We start from the raw sequence: 19495 nt of genomic DNA, 5'->3' as shown, positions 1-19495 counted from the left end.
CCCTGATACATTTCTGGGTCATTGGGGAAGGCTTATATGACATATTTGTTTTTATTTTAAACCAAATCACTAAGAGGAATCAGATTTACACTCCTTAAAAAAAGGTTGTAGTGTTAAAAACAACTTCATACCAAGGTCTATTCAGACACATGTTTATTAATATTGTTGGTTAATATAACTATAATTATTATTTCTGATTCACATAGAATACTCATCACACCACAATTATGTACTAACAAGGCCAATGCTACATAGGCATGCTACATAGGTATAAATGGTGCATTGGCTATAGCTACGCAAAGCTAACAATAACATCTAAAGCAGCCTAACTGTGTCTATTTGTTTGAAAATTGCCAGTTTTTAGGCAAATGACTCTTAAAGACAGGATATATATATATATATATATATATATATATATATATATATATATATATATATATATATATATATATATATATATATAAAATGTAACAGTATAAAATATATTACCTGAGAATATCACTAAGGTAAAATACAGCATAATCTTTCCATGCATGGTATATCCATCATTTGAAAAACTGACTAACATTACAGCTTCAGATTGGATAATAATCTAAAAAAAAAAAAAAAAAAAAAAAAATAATAATAATAACTCTACCTCCTCATATAAAATGGATCAATCACGGATAGGTTTACTATCCTGCACTTGCATTCACCTTGATATTCTAGATGTAAATTACAGTATAGTATTGAAAACTAAATGAGTGGCAGTGAAAGGTGGTGCCATGGTAGCATTGCTGTATCCCAGTTTTGGGTGTCCTGTTTAATCCTATTCCTGAGTTACTGTCTGTAGAGTTTTGCATTTTCTTCCTGTCTTTCTCTGGTTCCTTGCCACTGTTTAAAAAATGCAGGTAGTTAAACAATACCAAATTTCCCCATCTGTGTGAATGCATGAGTGTTCATGTTGCCCTCTGATGAACTGGCATCCCATCCATAGTGAAATATCCCAGTGTTGCAGGGATAGACTCCAAATTCATTGGGACATAGTCCAAGATAAAGAGATTACTGGAGATGAACGAATGAATAAAAAGTAGGATGCTTTCATCCCATGCCATGACAATGGCGATCTAATCCAAATGCTTGCTCTAGCAAGATTATCTGCCATTTAATTCTCTAATCGCATTTAATGGTCATGGTCAAATCCCATCTGTGGTTTGCCAAATAACACCAGTTTTGGTGTTATACAAGTTCTTGAGTTATAACAATATATCCATCATTGCATATTGTATATTTACAGCCAAAGAAACTGGCAAACAATGCAAACATTTATACATTAAAAAAAAGAAGTGTCACTGTTTAAGTTTGAATTAATTAGCGTAGAATTACAATGGTATGGCCTTGTATAAAAACAGAACAAACAGTAATATTCAACACAATTCTGCTTCATATACACTCTAATACACACAGCACTGTACACACAAGACTCCACTGTTGACAAAGTTAGCTTGTCCAACTCCCACTCACTGTCTTCTACAGACACAGGCAGACACGAGGTCAGTTTCAGTTTGTTATTTACATTACACAACTCTAGCAAGATGTCTGTACACTATGTCTCTTTCACAAATCTACTAAATGAACACAGCTACTGTATGAAGAATAGGTTTTTTTGTTGATTTGAAATTAAAGCACTGTTTAGCAGATTATTAATCCAAGGCTGAGTGAACAATGGTACGACTAAAACCTTCTGAATCTTCCAAATGAAGTGAGCTTGTCTTTATTTCTGAACAGTCTATTATATAGTATAGTATAGAAGGAAAACAAATTCACTCCACTTTTGGTATAACAAAGGATAACACCTCTGCACGGTCATGATTACAGTGCTATCTTTGATCAACAAGGATCACTGTGACAGGAGGTGCAGGAGTCAGAGGTGAAACAGGTCAGGGTGTTATGGACAAGAGCCAATGAATTCCTGAAACCAAGCATTTTCTGGTCTTTATAAGAACGAAGTAGAATAACAGTAAAACAGTCTGTGATGAGGATTTAGAGAAATATGGGTCAGTACCGTACATTTGTGGTTCATTGCATTAGTAGTATTATGAAGACTGATGATCTGCCTCTTCCTCTATGACGTGTGTTTTCTTTTTCCAGAGGATGTTTAAAACATCCCCATGCAGTCGTATGTGAAATGGTCAACAGCTGTAAGATCTTGAAGTTCTTACCATCCAGCATTACATAATGTAATTTACGACATAATAAAATACTTAAAAACGCAAATAAATAAACAATAAATAAACAAAAATGCATATGTTCAGATATCATGTTTGGTTTCTATACGATGTCTGATGGAAATAATCAGAAAACCTGTATGGACAGTTGTTAACAGCTGTTTCCCAGAGACATTGTTCTGCATACTTGAGTCACTGACACATTAAATAATTAGGGTTTATAAAAAAATGATCTGGGTCACTTGCTATAGCAATCCCATGAGGAGATTCTTCCCCTCATTTAGTGGTTCCTGGCCTGCCATAAACACTACTTCATGCAAATGAATGTAAATTACAAATCACTCATTATCCACAAGCTTGTTTGTAGTGAAAATCTCTTCAGAGCTACAGAACCAAAAATTCTTTTTGACCGGAATATCTGTTTGCAAGACGTGTAACCGAAATGAAGTTCCTGGTAATCCTTTTCAATGTACAGGAATAAATTATGGAATGTGGAATGGACATTATGTGTAGAGAGGACAATGTCTGGGTAATACACATCACAGCAGGACATCTGTTTTATAGCAGCCAGCTAATGAAAGCACTGACAGCAATCAAAGCAAGCTATCACAGGAATGAAGTGAAAGGATGTGGAACACTGAGACACTGTCAAATAGAAAGGAGCTTTGGTTGCATCTGTGTACTACTATATGCACTAAATTCATTGATGCACCCTTAATAATAATAATAATAATAATAATAATAATAATAATAATAATAATAATAATATACAAAACCAGTAAAGACATTTTTAAAGACTGGTGTTGCATCTTGCATTTTAGATTTCTAAGTTGAAATCCGCATGTAAAGACAGTGCTAATAAGTTCAGCACAACCTTAAAAAGGACCTTGGGACCCAGCATGATTTTAGCGCTTTGTTTGGAGAACGTCCTGCTGTCACTGAGGAGGGGAAAAAAAAAAGGTATGTGGACTTATGATTCATGTCTACCAAAAGAGTCACTCACCACCCCAGCTGGCTGTCTATTATACCGAGACACCGTGGAGGCTCATAAATAAAAAAATAACTCAAAACGAACTTGTTTACAGAGCCACTGAGCAAATAGTACTCATTAAATATGTACTGTGCATTCAGAAAGTATTTCAAACATTTTATTGAAATGATGTAGCCTTATATATAAAAATTACATTTTGAAATGATGTAGCCTTATATATAAAAATTTGTGTTGCTGCAAATTTATTACAAAAGGAGAAAAAACTAAAGTATCAAACTGAAATAAGATCAGACCTAGAAATCAGTACTTAGTTGAAGCACCATTTGCAGCAATGACATTTTTGAGTCTATTTGGGTATGCAGTGACAAGTTTTAGAGATGTTCACCTGGGGTCAAGTCTGGGCTTTAGCTGGGTCACACAAGGACTTTTACAGAATTTTCTCTAAGCCACTCTTAAGGGGTCTTAAATTTATGCTTATGGTCATGGTCCTGTTATTCTCCTATCCTGACCAGTGCCCTATTCCCTGGCCCTAAAAAAACACCCCGACCACATGATGCTGCCACCAAAATGCTTCACAATTAGGATGTTACTTCACAGGTGATGAGGGATGTCTGGTTTCCTCAAGACATGACATTCAAGATTGAGGCTACACAATACAATCTTCATTTCATCAGTCTTAGAGACTTTTAGGTTTTTTCCCAAGCAGTCTTTCACTGAGGAGAGTCTTCTTTCTGGCTCTGCCATAAAACCCAAATAGGTGGAGAATTGCAGTGAAGGGTGAGCTTCTGCAAGCTTCTTTCATCTCCACCCATTGCAGCTCAAACAGAATGACCATCAGGTTCTTGGCCAACTCTCTTACCAAAGCCTTTTTTGTTTGCTTCGACAAACAGAACTCTTCCTAGAGCTGAGCAAACTGAGCAATCAAGGGAGAACCCCTGATTGCTCAGTTTGCTCAGCTCTAGGAAGAGTTCTGTTTGCCCAAGCAACTGAATTTTCCACTCCAAATTGTGTGTATGTGGCAAAATTTTTTATTATTCTAAAATTAATTATTTTAACATTATATATATTATTAGCATTAGGAAAACTAATATATAACTGCAGTTGGTTCCTTCTTAACTGAAAAAAATGTTACTGTGCAATACATTAAAATCCTTAGCGCCACCACCATCTGTAAACAATCATACTACTACTGTTCCTCTTCTTCATCTAAATATGGTCATGGTGAATTCAAAGAGCAATGATCTGTGGTCATGCATGTTGGGGATGAGTCAAGAAACGACAGAACAGAAGGGGGAGGGTGTGTGTGTGTGTGGGCGTATGTGTGTGTGTGTGTGTGTGTGTGTGTGTGTGTATTAAATAAAACCCAAGATTTTCCTCTTCTTTTTTTCAAGACTATTCATTACTGCTCTTAAAGATTACCTAGGGGTGAGAATAGAATAATAATTAATAAATATTCATTTCTATCAGTTGAAGTAGACTATAGTTTCAAACGCTTAAAATGTACAAAGAAATACAAACTGCAGGACGTTTTGCTTTTAATGCTGTTAGCAGTAACTAAGATGACAACATTAATTAATGATGAAACATAGCCTCTAAGATCTCAAGACCTCTTTAGATCTCTATCAAAACTTTGTTATCTTGATCGATTCTAAACCTGAAACTATCTGAGAGAGAGAGAGAGAGAGAGAGAGAGAGAGAGAGAGACAGACAGACAGACAGAGTGTGTGTGTGTGTGTGTGTGAGCGTGTGTGCCGGGTGGACTGTAAGTGACTCATTCCTGTCCCATCTGAAGAATGCATAGCTCGCTAAAAGAACGAGTCTGGACACCCACACACCCACACACACACACACACACACACACACACACACACACACACACACACCACACACACACAGCCTCTGGTATGCTAGTTTACTAACTCACACACAACTACACATATATTAGCCCAGAGGGGAAACCATTCTTTTCTTCATCAATCGTCTCGATGCAGATCCCAGTAATTTCTTCAGCGTCTATCAACAAAAACTGAAACACAACCCCTGCAATTTGATTAAGCACCTAAACAGCGGCGTGTTAACATGCATAATCAGGTCACAATCTAATGCATTCTCACAGATCATCATTCCAAGTGTTCACACACACAACAGTTAGGATCAGCTGACTAGTGAATGCATCACTGTACTATTGAGAAATTTTATATACTGTAATCAAATCAGCACATGGGCAGTTCTAAAAGTTTATGCATTTAGCGGCAATGTCTAATGTTGGTGACTTAAGTTTAAAATTTTGCTGGAATATATAGAGGGAAAGTTCTCCATATTCACAATCAGGTTACACACATGCAGACCATTCAGATTACTGGATTCATTCAACAAATATTTTCCATCTGTGTTAATCAGCAGCTTATAATATAGCACTTGGTGCAGCACATGCTGTTATATATTTTGCTCCTACACAACACTACAGCTATTAATATGCTGAAGTAATAAAATAATCACAATGTTTTTGTTAATGTGATGTGCTTTCCCATCATGAGATCATTCTCGTTGTTTGAAGGATAAGCTGACCAGGCATTCATCTGCCATGTTTACAGCTATACCTCTGATTAGGATGCCCTCTTATATGATGTTCCCTTTGTAGAAAAAAAAAAATGGTTAAATTTAAGAGGGACATAAGAAGGGAATACTAACCTAATTAATTACCAGTAGCATAATTATTAAATTCAATTATATTTATTTGTATAGCGCTTGTCTTGAAGCAGTATTTGATATTTAACATTACTATTTATCTCTAACCTCTATTCCTATTGACAAGCCTGAGGTGACGGTGGCAAAGAAAAACTCCCTGAGATGAAATGAGGAAGAAACCTTGAGAGGAAGCAGACTCAGAAGAGAACCTCATCCTCATTTGGGTGACACTCTACAGTAAATAATGTAAATGTAAATAATGTCCTTTCTACAGCAGTTTATGGTTGAGTGGAATTGTGCAACCAAGAGCTCCTGAGGAACTAACAGGTCTGAATTCATTAAAGACTTAACACTAATTCCTTCCTGCCGAAGACTTCAAATGTTCCCTGATAAAGACCAGAGCACAAAGCTTATATTTAAGTATTTAATATAGGCAAATATTGATATATTAAAATATTGGAGCTAAATCAAACTATCTTGTGCAATATCGGACTGAGCAGGTAGCAGTATTACTGGGTCTCTGAAGTCATAATTCCATGTAACCAAGATATGCCACGGTTTTCTCAGAAAACTCTGTGCCTCATGCAAATCCTGTGCAACTGTCTATGTCCAAACCAAATCCATAGCTGCATGACGTGCAAGTTCCTTATTGACTCCTCACCATGTGTCTGTAACTCATCTCCGAATACAACCCAACTGCCCAATGTGCGTATGTTATTCATGCTTAGCACAGCTAGAGATGTGTACAGACCAGAACAGTTAGATAGGAATGCATAAATTAGGTCTGGAAAACTTATGATTATGCAGATTATAAAAGATTTCTTTAAATGACAATGGAGTGTATACACATTTTATGCACTGTAGTCCATTAGTACTGTACCTTCCTTATGCATTAAAGTTAACTGTGAAAAAATATTGGCTGTACTTCTTACCTATTTTGCATGGAATATGATACCTGCCCCATCTACATGGGAGGTGATTTAATTATTACCCCTGTGCATCTAGAATTGTAGTCTTTTCTGAAATGGCCATATCAGCCATTTTTTAATGTATCTGGAAAGATGATACCATATTGTGCCTTTTATAAAATAGCCCAAGCAGTATCCTGTTTCCATTTCAGTCCAAGAAGATTCCATAATATATTGTGGGAAAAGATGTTTCGCACTTCCTCATGCCTTCACCACTGGAAGAAGGAGGCATTGTGCTTTCGGCTTGTCTTTGCGTGCGGGCCTTTTTCCGTCTGAGATGAGTGTTCTTGACTGTGATTCATCATGTACAAGTGCTTAAATGTTAAGATTTTTAAGGAATTAGGAATTGTCACTGAAACCAAATAAACTGATTCGATTTCAGAACTGATTTAAACAGGGTTACAGTGAGGTCAAATATTTGAAATATTTTTTATTTCTTCGTGTTTGAAGTGTATGTATGTCAGGCATACACACTAGTAACAAGACAGCCTACAGACAGGTTAATGGTGATGTGACTTACTAGTGATCAAGAAAATATTGCACAGCACAAGTCCTAAAACAAGTAATAAAGATCAAAACTTTCATTTTGTATTCAAATACGGTGTATGTAAATCTTAATAGAATACAATGTATGCAGTGTTGCGCAGTAACGGGCTAGTAATGGGCAGTTGGGCTAGTAACGCGTTACTGTAACGCAGTTACTTTTGACAGTAACTAATACTCTAACGCAATTTTTTTTAAATAAAGTAACTCCGTTACCGTTACCATATGGTGCGTTTGTCCGTTACTTTTATAAATTAGTTCATTTTGGCTGAAGTGTAACCTACAGTCTAACCTGTTTACAGCAGCGACTCATTGTAGGATTGGTGGATGCCAACCACTGTAAACATGAGGACGCACTGTGGGCTTGTTTCCGTTTATTCAAGTATGTGCGGCAGTAATGGCGAGTCAAGGCGAGAGCAAGAAGAGTTTCTCAAAGTGGAAATATACTCGTTATTTCACTTTAGTTGAGCATAAAGACAAAAACCTTTTAGTCAAATGTAAGCTGTGTCTTTCTGGTTCGAAGGTCCTATCTACTGCGATAAACATCAACTCCAATCTGTCGAAGCACCTCCAGAAACTATATGCCTCGACAAAGCTAGAATCTAACCGGTGTCGGTGGACACACTTGAACCGAGTCAAGCTCCTCTATCCAAACAACAGCGACTAGACTTTAACCGGACTGTTAGCCAGGGACAGATCAACAAACAGTTTTGTGTTTGTATAGACCATAACGCATAAAAGGGAATTAATGGGAACATTAAAGAAGGTAAAGTAACTAAAAAGTTACTTTTAACAGTAACACGTTACTCTTTGGTGTAAGTAATCAACAAAGTAATTGAGTTACTTTTTGAATGAAGTAACTAGTACCGGTAACTAGTTACTATTTCTTAGTAACTACAGTAGCACAACACTGAATGTATGTCATGGATTTTACATACAAGCATGAAGACATTTCCATGTCTGAGTTCACTTAGCCCTTGCAAATCAATCTTAATTATTACAACCTTACTCAATGGTGATGTACAGACATCATAGTACTTAAGGTTATTATGAACTAAGAGAGAGTGCCTACTGCAAAATGACTGCTATGACCTTTACTAGAAAATCCTAGATGAAAGTTTCCTTTCCGTGCAAGTTAAGGCAGAATAACTAGGTTACATGCCCGTGACATTTACGTAGGCTACAATGGTGCTAGAAACATTTATCAGTCTTACATTTGTGAACCAGCACAAAAGCAAGTTTGGGTAAAGGGAACAGTCAGAGCTACCGGTTGGAACTTTTATTATGACTTTATAGGTTGTGTCAACATGCAAGAATCTCTCGCCCAAGTCAAACTCGCCCAAGGCAACAGCAAAAAGGACGAGCACATATCCTCCTCCTGCCACAAATCCTCCTTCTGCCACCGGAATAATCAGTCATGACATTCAAACTGAAATACAACACAAATGTTGCATCAGCATAAATGTCAGCCATTAGAAGGAGCCAGCAGAAAAATACCCAGATCACAAGGTTCTCTCTTGTAATGTACGGTGTCACGCACAGTCATGAAACTGACTCACACCTTCTAGATTTCCATACCAGTGTGTAGGCTGGCGATCAAAGCAGAGCTGTGATTTACATCGCAGCTCGGCTGATATTTTGATATACAAATGACTTCCTTCAAATTCATGCTTCTGCTAGCACATTCTGTCTTACACACTAAATCACTAAATGGACAAAACACATTTGCGTATACTGTCAGAAGCTCTGAAGCAAGATATTCTAAAACGTGGCATAGCGAAGCCTTTTATTTTTTTAATTTATTACAATATACAGTATACCGAACATCACAACACTGCCAGGTCCTGGTTCAGTTTGGGATTTTTGGTAACTGAGGTTTAGAGACAGGTGGTTTTTTGGGAACTTGGACAATTTTTGGGGACAATTTGGACTGTTTACTTCATTCACTTTGATGTCAGACATGTCATATTAGTACTACTTCATCCTGTACACTTGGAGATCTGTATTATGTTGTTCAAGCACCAGTAAGGTGATACACACTAGAGGTCCTTTATTAGAAATATTGAAGTAGAGTACTATAAAAAATCCCCATCTACTTAGTAGTTATGATCAGAGCAGAGCTTCTGCCATGTTACGGTGCCACTAGAGCAGAGAAAATTAAAGGCCATGCTCGAGTACCTAACAGCGGCAGCTCGGCCATGCCCACGCTTGAACTCGCAACACTCCGATCAGAAGGAAAGATCCTTAACCAATGAGTCACCATGGCCGTGTAGATATTAAATGAATAACAATATTTTTAAACAACGTTATGGATAACGTTATTTAAAAATATCTTTATCAATTTATTGGATTCCTGTTTAAACAATTTTTAGGGTGCTGTTCTAATCGTCAATCTTCCTGACAATCTTTTGCAGAATATTTATATAACACTCAAGACACAAGATATTTGTATTTTGGTTTCCAGGTTTTTCACGCAACTTCCTGTTTTATTCCATTTGATACTACAGCAATCTACCAATAATTTAAATCTTTGATTGTATTTTTTTATCCATATTTTATTATCACTTAATGTTTGTAGAACATCCATGAGACAAAATGTAAGCTGCGCTTTTTTGAAGAATTTCCATTGCCAGAAAACATTAACTATTAACAAAGCACTGACGCTAGAGACTCCTTCTATAAGTGTCTCGTCTATCTCAGTATGTATACATTATTACTATGGAATCCTAAATAGATTAAAACTACTACATGAATATAAACCTGTGATTTGAAATACAGCATTAATACTGTCAGAGTTGTTGTAGAAAATTTAATTATCTTCTTTCCAATCTAAGTTAAGCCTAATCAAACCTGCTTCTAATTCTAGTTAGGAGAAGTTAACACTGCTGTAGTATAACAGATAAACACAAATTATTTTGTTGTTAGAAGCTACCAGAGCGATTCTGTAGGTACAAATTTCTTAATTAGAGAACTGTATGGAAACAAATTGACAACATGGATGAAGTAATTTGTGTGCGTTATAATTTTCTGACCTTGTTTTAGGATTTCATGGCCAAGTTTATTTAAATCATGTGCACAAGTTAATACTATACACAATTTTCTAATACAAAAAAGAATTCAGCCTTTTGTGGCCTCTCCAGCCATTGAGCACATGATCATTTTCTGAACTCCTGTTTATTTTTAGCTGGCTGGAAATCTGTGCAGAGAAGAATAAAATGACCAGTGCACTCACTATTTTATATTAATAACACAATTAATATTAATAAGAATATGAAATGAAAAGGACCTACAGTAAATGTAATGGATGAGGCATAAAAGCTTGAAGCTCAGAGAGGACCAACAGACATAGTGACCTCACAACGTGTGATTGTAGAAACTAGTTCTAAAGGACGTGAAAATGTACAGAAATAATGTAGCCACAGCAACAACTGTGGCAGAATAAATGCAGAACTTTACCCTTAATCGTTTCCCGTTCATTTGCGTCCTATTGCGTCCAACCATAACGGTATGATATTTGACAAATAAATTGAGAAATGATGAATATTTATCAGCAAAAAGTAATCAGAAAATGAATGAAGAACAATACTAGAGTTTATTAAGTTCTATTGAGAGGTTTGGCAGACAAACAAAGAATTCACATACTTCTAAAATAGATTTTTTTTTAAAAGTTTATATAAATTTATTTCTTCACCTTAAAGCAAAAAGAAGACTAGAAATTGGCTCCCAGTTACACACACTGTCATCATCATCCATGCATTTCAAAGATGTTAATACACCAACTGGCTCTGTGTAACAATATGGCCTTGACATTGAGCTACAGCCATAATCAACTGCAAAGCCTTTATAGACAAAACAACATCTAAAAACAGAAGGATTTTTTCCAGACTATTTGTGATCTTACATGAAGAAGAAGCCACAGGTTCACATAAGGACCTCTTAGTGCACAATGACTTCTTCAGGGAGCTAGATTTCTATACTTATACAGTACAACAAGAAAAAAAAAATAAGGCTTCTGTCACACTAAATCTCAACTTGCCCTTTATTCATGTCGCCCGAGTGCAGGAAAGGTTGGGGGGAAAAATCAGAGGAGAAAGAAAGGAGAGAACAGAGGAGGAATTGAGAAGAGATGTACAGCTTCTGTGGCTTCTCTCTTCTCCCAAGCTGACAGGAAGTAAACCTAAGTCTGTGAAGACAGAGTCACTCTGTGTTCCTCGCCATGAACTCTCACATCGCATCTTCCATTCTAATGGCCCTAACATGTGTATAGATGCAGATCTCTGGTTGGTTAGCCACAGAAGATTTCTCATGTCATTTTCGCTTCCTAAATCTTCCCACAAGTTTTTTTTAATTCATTTTAATTCATTAAATAATACATTTGTCGAATTCTTAACCTACATTTTTTTACTACCATCCAAGAAATCCATCTTTGTCGCTAGTAGTTTGTCTGTTGTCTTATTACATGAGTGCTAATAAGAAGTGGTAGTACTCAAAATATCAAAAGTTTTATAAAAAGAAATAAATAATATTCTTTGCTGTAAAAATGTGTTGTCTAGTTAAAGGGCTAGTTGATTTAAATGCCATGCTCAGCTTTGCTCTTACATTAATCTACCTGAATGAATTTGCTCAAGAGCCCAGCAGTCAAAACAGCTTCAGACTCTTTCCCATCTCTAAAAGGCAGCTTTGCCACAAACACTGATGCCACTTTCCCAGTTAGCTATGTGCCCTTGAAAATTACACTGAGCTAATTAGGACCATAAGTGGGCCAGTGTGACAGAAAATGATTAGGCAGTTACGTATTCTGCCAGAAGTGAACTGTCTGCACTACAAAATACACCAGTGCATTGGAAGACTACAGAATCTCTATCCTGGTGGTTCAATATATTTTTGAAATGCATATTTTACAGATTGAGCACTACAAGCCTAAAGACTCAGTTCAGGCACATCAGAGATTCAGGTACAAAATGTTCAAGTCACATATAAAAAAGGAAAATTTTTGTTGTTATTCAAACACAACATCCCTGTCAAAAACAGAGCTGTAACAAGCTGTAACACACACGCATTCACACACGCACACACAATGATTTCAGAATAAATATCCTGATATATATTTCCAGATGTGTTAAACAAATTAGAACATTGCACATTTGTAATTTTTTTTAGGTGAGCACAAATATTGGAATAGGAGGTGGCCAAACTACATAAAAAGTAAATAATTACTTACAAGATTGCCTGTTATAAAAACTGCTCAAATCAACCAACTGGCATCTTCAAATTAGTGCAATCTTTGTGATGCTTTTCCTCTGATGCTTTATTTAAGAGGGTTTCTCCCTCAGTCTCCTCTTCAGGATGTGAAATACTACTCAAATAGATGTACAGTAGGTGTTGTGAGAGACCAGATTGGTCAGAGTAAAACTATCCAATATTTTTCTCCTGATAAAATGTTGAGCTGACATTGTGTTTCTCATCGTTGTCAGGCTGCATGAGGACGTACCTCTGTTTAAATTGGATGCATTTCTCTGTAAACTGGCAGACGGAAAGTTTCTATAAACTTCTGAATTCATTCTGCTGCTACCATCATGGGTTACCATCATCATTAAGTCCGTTTCAAAAGTAGCCATGCAAGCCCACACCTAGACACTACTACCAACATGCCTGAATAATAAGCGTGTATGTTTTGGATCATAACCAGTTTATTTCTTTCTTCACACTCTGACCTTTTGTAGTTCATCTCTGGACTTCTTTGTGAATTCCAATCTAGCCTTATGCTTGCTTCTGTGTGATTTGTATCTTGTGGTATGGACTCTATATCTCTGCTCTTAAGTCTTCTGCAAAGACGTGATATCTTCTCCCCTGCCCCGTAGAGGCTGTTGGTGATTTTACTGACTACTCTTTGGGGTTTCTTCTTCACATTAACGCTAAGAGAGGACCAACAGACATAGTGACCTCACAACATATGATTTTAGAAACAAGTTCTAGAGGATGTGAAAATGTACAGAAATAATGCAGCAACAATTGTGGCTGAATGAATGCAGAACACAAATCAGCTGTTGTTTTCTTTGGCCTACATCTCCTAGTGTTTTTTTTTTCTTTTTTAAGACATAAGAAATTGTTGTGTTAGAAATGTCTAGTGGTTGTGCAATAGCTTGGATTATTTTCATTTTTTTCTAAGCTTCAGAATGGTCATAGGTAACTCTCTGGTTTCCATGTTAGGCCTTTTTGTCTACATTTTCCACATGTAAAACCCAAAAGACAGTCAGAGTTATTCATTGTTTAAACAAGCAATCTAACAGGGCACTGCTGGGCAACCAGGAACACTGTCAGTCACATGTTCCAATAATTTTGATCAGCTGAAAAATGGATGGGTTCAAATAACTGGTTGTTCACTACATCCATCATCTTGTATTAATTTTTTGATCTGAAATAAGTTTTTTTTTTTAAATTGCATAGCAAAAACAAAAGAATTGGCCTTGCTGTTCCAATATTTTCAGAGGGGATTGATATAATCAAGTGTGCGCTGTGTAGAAAGTTGCCATGTTGTGCCTAAAAAGGTGCTGCTTTCATAGCCAAAGAGTTTCAGTAACATCTAAGGAGGCAATGGAACTTGTTTGCACTGACAAAGCATTTTCACTGCAGTCACGGCCTCTGTGCTAAAAAGTAGAGGAGGCTGGAGAATGATTTATGGTGAATAAAGAGGGATTGTGAAGTTTTTGGGACATCACAGCCAGATACAAAATAAATGAGACGTGGAATAAAAAATTAGGTAGAGGGTTATAGATGGTAATGCATTTTAATCAGGATTTTGAATAACTCAGTGGTGATGTAACCATCCAATTATATATCGTGAATAAGCATGAAACCATGACATCGTAACAATCCTACTCTAATCTTGAAAGACGTGGGCAGATAAGACTCATACTGAGATGACGGACTTTAACTCTGTAACTAAGTCCCAGTGATGAAAAAAAATTATAAATTAATCCCTAAAAGGAATGGGGAAAGCTGTTAAACAATAATTTGGTACTGATAACTGCTAATGAAAAATTGGTCATGAAAAGTAACTGAAAATGCATAAAAACAGCAAATACTCATCAAAAATATACTGATTAAATTAGACATAACAAAATTTTTTTTTTGCATAATTATGCAGAGGGATTTTAAAGAATATAAAACAAACAATAAAACAGTTTATAAGAGCATTAAGACATTTACACACTTTTGCCAGTCTGAGGCCACCTACACTGGCTAGAACACTGACTCAAGTTTTAAAAATAATGGCTTAAACACAACTCATGCATCACTATTAAATTCTGTGACTGAGTACTTTTCCTTGTAAATGATATGAATTTACTACCATATCATAATGTGCAGTTATTTGTTTAACCTCTACAACTACACACAATCTAATCTAAGATAACTTCATTAATAAACAAAGTAAACGACTCCAGAACACACAAGTTTTAAACCTTGAGTTCATTAGGTTATACAGTATAGTCGTTTTTTAATAAACTCATCTCAAGTCCCCAGTTGTACTTGAGGCTCTTGTTTCCTTTCTTGATCTCCCTCATACACATCTAAAGATGAAGCTACTTTTATCCACTTGCCAGATATCCAACAAATTTGGAGAAACAGCAGAGCCATTGATGGTGTGGCCTAGTGTATCCATGGACAGAGAGTTTCAGTGTATTTCATACAAAGGCTCCAGTACATTGGCATGCTTCCAAATTAGCAGGAATCTTGCCTTCAAGAGCTGATTTTCCAGTGATCTCATTCGAGGCTGGCGTAAATGTGCATAGCTTTCAGTCTGAGGCATTCACAGGATTCCAAGAGACATTAAGCTCACCTAATTGGCTCTTTGCTCCCTTTTCCTAAGTTCTGCACTGGTATGATTTAAAAAAAAAATCTAATGAAGGACCATTAATTCACTTTAAAAATCACATACATGAGGTTACTATGAACATGAAAGAAAATGCCCGTGGAAACATGGCATAGCTTTCATTATTTAATCTCTTTCTTTTAATGTATAGTAGAGACAATGCATTTTAATCATCAAAAATTCTTTTCACATAAACTCTTTCTAATGAACGATAAACTTGATTTGAAGCTTGGCATGCAATGGAAAAGAGGTGCAAAGGATTGCATGCAATGGAAAAGAGGACAGATATGACACATCTGTGCCTATTCTGTATACAACCCTACTGAAAAATCCAGCTACTAGCTGCTGTTTTACTAGCTGCTTGTACCAAAATCCAAAACTGACAATCTGTACACACAGATTTATCCATCCGTACATTTTACTGCATTTGGAATATTTGTGAAACAAGTTATTTCCGGTTATCCCTTAATTTATAGCAGCTATAAACAGTTATTGCATTCTCTCTCTCTCTCTCTCTCTCTCTCTCTCTCTCTCTCTCTCTCTGTTTACTAGATCTGGCATTAGTTTTGATTATGCTAGTCAATTTAACTAATTAAGAAAAACAAAAGGCAGGCATTTACTGAAACAAATAAAAGGTATGACTTACTCTCTTTAGCTCTTGCAGGTTTTAAAGACAGGTTTCCTTAGATTTAAGAAAATAAATTGAACATCACATTGTAGAGGGATTTAGAGGCTTATCAGTCTATAAGCACTGGAGCATCTACTGCATATTAAATGGCTTTTTAAACCTTTTTTTATCATAAAAAAATCTGTAAATGTTCCTTGGTCTGGTCCTTAATCAAAACAAAGCTTAAAAAAAATCCCAAGCAAAATAACAAAAAACAAAAAGTGTATTTATTTTAAGTTAAGGATGTTTTGAGTCATTTGGAGTGGGTGCATAATCCTGGGCACATGACAGTGCAGGGAAATAAAGTTGCTTCTTCATTAATGAGGGATTTAAAAACCCACCATAGTTATAGCTCCTACTGTTCAGGAAGGAAAAATAAATCAGATTTGAGAATGAATATAGCGTTTTATTTAAAAATGCACGTTTCCCTGTAGTTTCATTTCAATTCCTGTTTCCACAGGACACAAAGCATAAATGTAGGTGTATATAGTCTACATCCTAAACCACATACTAAGGTAGTTAACTCAATAGTACTCTGTGTTAGAGAAGTAGGCTGCAGCACCACATATAGCAACATGCATTGGAGATAATAAAGAGACACACACACTCACCCCGGCGTTGTCCCTTTTGCTGTACCGGTCTCTCGCTTCACACACACACACACACACGCACACACACAGCAGTAGTTCCAGAAAGACCCGAACTCAGATGTCCATCCTCAAAAATACACAACAAACAAGACGACAAGCGACGGAGAGAGATTCATTGAAGAAACAGGGGAGGGTTTGTGTGCTCATAACTATCCCTGACCATCCACACGCCAGCTGAAAACATCCTAATTATGACCAGGTTTTCCGACTGAAGGGGATATCCGAGTTAGCTGTAAACATCCTTCTTTTGACTGTATACATATATATCTGCTGATATTATATGTCATTCAAAGGCTACCCAATGTTACTGCATGTAATAACAAATAACCGTCGCCGAAAAGAAGAAACCTGTTACAATAAGGAACTGCCCACAATGCTGAGCCTTAAAGCAAAGGAGAGAGAGAGAGAGAGAGAGAGAGAGAGAGAGAGAGAGAGAGAGAGAGAGAGAGACTTTCAGACTTTAACCAGCAGGGGGCGACAGATACAGTCTCTCATAGTTTTAGTTATTGTGCTGCATAACGTTAGAATTTTTCCAAATCCATATATAGTCTGAGATAAATATATATTTTTTTAATATTTAAACCAAAGTATAAAAATCTTTACAGAAGCTGCACTATTTCTATAGATTCCCCTTTTAAATAGAAGCAAATGAGCATGTCAGGTGCTTTGTACAAAAAGCCAGATTTTGCTCATGCAACAGTCTCATCTACTGAAGTATGTTAATCTCCAAATGAGTCTGGTTTCTTTCAAGGTTTCTTCTTTATATCATCTAAGGGAGTTTTTCCTTGCCACCGTTGCCTCCGGCCTAGAGATAATTAAAATAAATAAATAAATAAATAAATAAATAAATAAATAAATAAATAAATAAATAAATAAATGTGTGTGTGTGTGTGTGTGTGTGTGTGTGTGTGTGTGTGTGTGTGTGTGTGTGTGTGTGTGTGTGTTTTGGTACAGCTGCTGGTACAATTATCACATGTACATTAACTTTTTGATTTTTATCTCTACCCAGTTTCCCTATTATTATTATTATTATTATTATTATTATTATTATTATTATTATTATTATTATTATTATTATTGTTATTATTATTATTATTATTATTATTATTATTATTATTAATAAAACTTGCTGTTACAAGTTGTAGGTTTATAGATTACATCTTTTTTTCTTCAATTTGTGCCTGTCTAGCTCAAGGTTTGGCCATCTATCCCTGTCTAGCCCATTTTGTAGAAAAAGCCCAGAATATTCAGTTCATTATTTAAAATGCTATGATTATATGCTACATTTAAAGGATACAGTTTTTCTAATATCACTGAACAGTACACTAAAACACATTATTCTAAGGCCTAATTGATTTTAAGTTTTATATTAAACCTATTCAAACCTATTTAATCTACCATAATAATAACTATAAAATGGCAATAATAAATAGATTGTAATAAAAAGGTTGTAATTTCCACCACTGTAATAAAATTAATTAAAAAAATTGTGGACTGGCTATTCTGAGAATCATTAGCTTTGTTACAGGAATCATACTCAGAACAAATGATGTCTTGCATCACTTTTCAATAACCTTTATTTAATGACTAGGCAGCATAGCAGATTCTGCCCATGTGTACTGGTGTATACAGTATATGTCAGGTACTGTGATAGAGAATGGGTGTCAGAAAGTGTAGGTAGGTGGGTAGGGGTGAGAGGGCTGGTAAACAGATTTTTTTTAGGTGAACACAACTTGACAAGGGCATTTGAAAAGCAGTATTGTTTTATCTCTAATCTCTCCCAGTGGCACATACGCTCTACAGATATTTCCCTATCAACAGATGTCACACATTCTCATACCACTGATCAATGAATGTTAGGTCAAATGAGGTGAAACGCAGGCCAGGCTGGTTGCCACAGGAAAAAGAACAGCTGCTCCATTGTCTGCTGAAATATGAAGTGGTTGCTTTGGCTTATATAAGGAAGTAGCTCCAATAAGTTAAATGTTCATTTGAAAGTGGAAAGAAAAAGAAAAGGCTAGTAATCATTGCAATCAAATTAAAGCATAAGATAAAGCCTTAGTTTAGAATTTATTTTTCATTCATCTTTAAGTTCTGGAAAAAAAATAAATTACATTTATATTAGTTTTCTGACACTTTCAAAGTAAAAGGTGACATAAAAGGGTTAAAATTTGACTGGGCTTTGTTTTTATGGAACAAAAAATATTTTTGTCTAATTACTTCAGCTTTTAATAGATAGAAGCCTTTTTTTTGTTCCATATAAATTATAGCACAGACTGCAATAGAGTATATCACAAAGTATGTGAAGGGTTTTGGGGATCTTATTTTACTTCATGTGCATTCTGTTAATAACTGAATGACAGTCATAATTAGTATTTTAAACTAGAATATTGGGCTTTGTGGGACTTCTACATTAAGTTAAATGATACTGCTCTGATGGCTATTTTCTTACATTAACCTCCTTTAATCAATAACACAGTCAATATCTTTACTTACTCTTTGTTACTCTGACAACAATACAGTACGTGTCTTAGCCTAGGGTAAAAATCCCTTTATATTACTGTGAAAAAGCCTAATACAAATTTAAACAAGCTTACATTCATAATGTATCATACTGTACATCACCTGATGCTACTTAACTTCATCATCTGTTCACAAGGTCAGCTAATTAGCTTGACATTTTCTTCATGTTCAGGTCTATGATTCACAGGTAGATATATTTCTATCGCTACTGTATATATATATTTCAATTTCTATTTCTAAATGCATGTGTAATATATGTAACAGAGTTGAATATGAAATATGTAAAGATAGTGACTAGCTATTAGAAGAATCACCAAATTAGATGGAAAAGTGCTTGTGCTCGAATAAGCATAAAATATTTGCGTAACTGCTAAAAATACTTTAA

General features: G+C 35.7%; 1 protein-coding gene across 2 annotated transcripts in view; it reads right to left on the bottom strand.

The window, feature by feature from the left end:
- src (v-src avian sarcoma (Schmidt-Ruppin A-2) viral oncogene homolog) overlaps nucleotides 1-16971 on the bottom strand; it is a 40374-nt gene extending 23403 nt beyond the window's left edge. The window contains exon 1 of one of the 2 annotated variants that reach the window (XM_027145143.2): nucleotides 16549-16971. The gene's annotated coding sequence lies outside the window, so the exon portion shown is untranslated. The remainder of the gene's footprint in view (nucleotides 1-16548) is intronic. The other variant, XM_027145144.2, reaches the window with a different exon arrangement.
- Between the last annotated feature and the right edge of the window lie 2524 nt (nucleotides 16972-19495).

Source organism: Tachysurus fulvidraco, chromosome 23 (genome assembly GCF_022655615.1).
Source record: "Tachysurus fulvidraco isolate hzauxx_2018 chromosome 23, HZAU_PFXX_2.0, whole genome shotgun sequence".
Lineage (NCBI taxonomy): Eukaryota > Metazoa > Chordata > Actinopteri > Siluriformes > Bagridae > Tachysurus > Tachysurus fulvidraco.
This window is presented reverse-complemented; position numbering and strand designations above follow the sequence as displayed.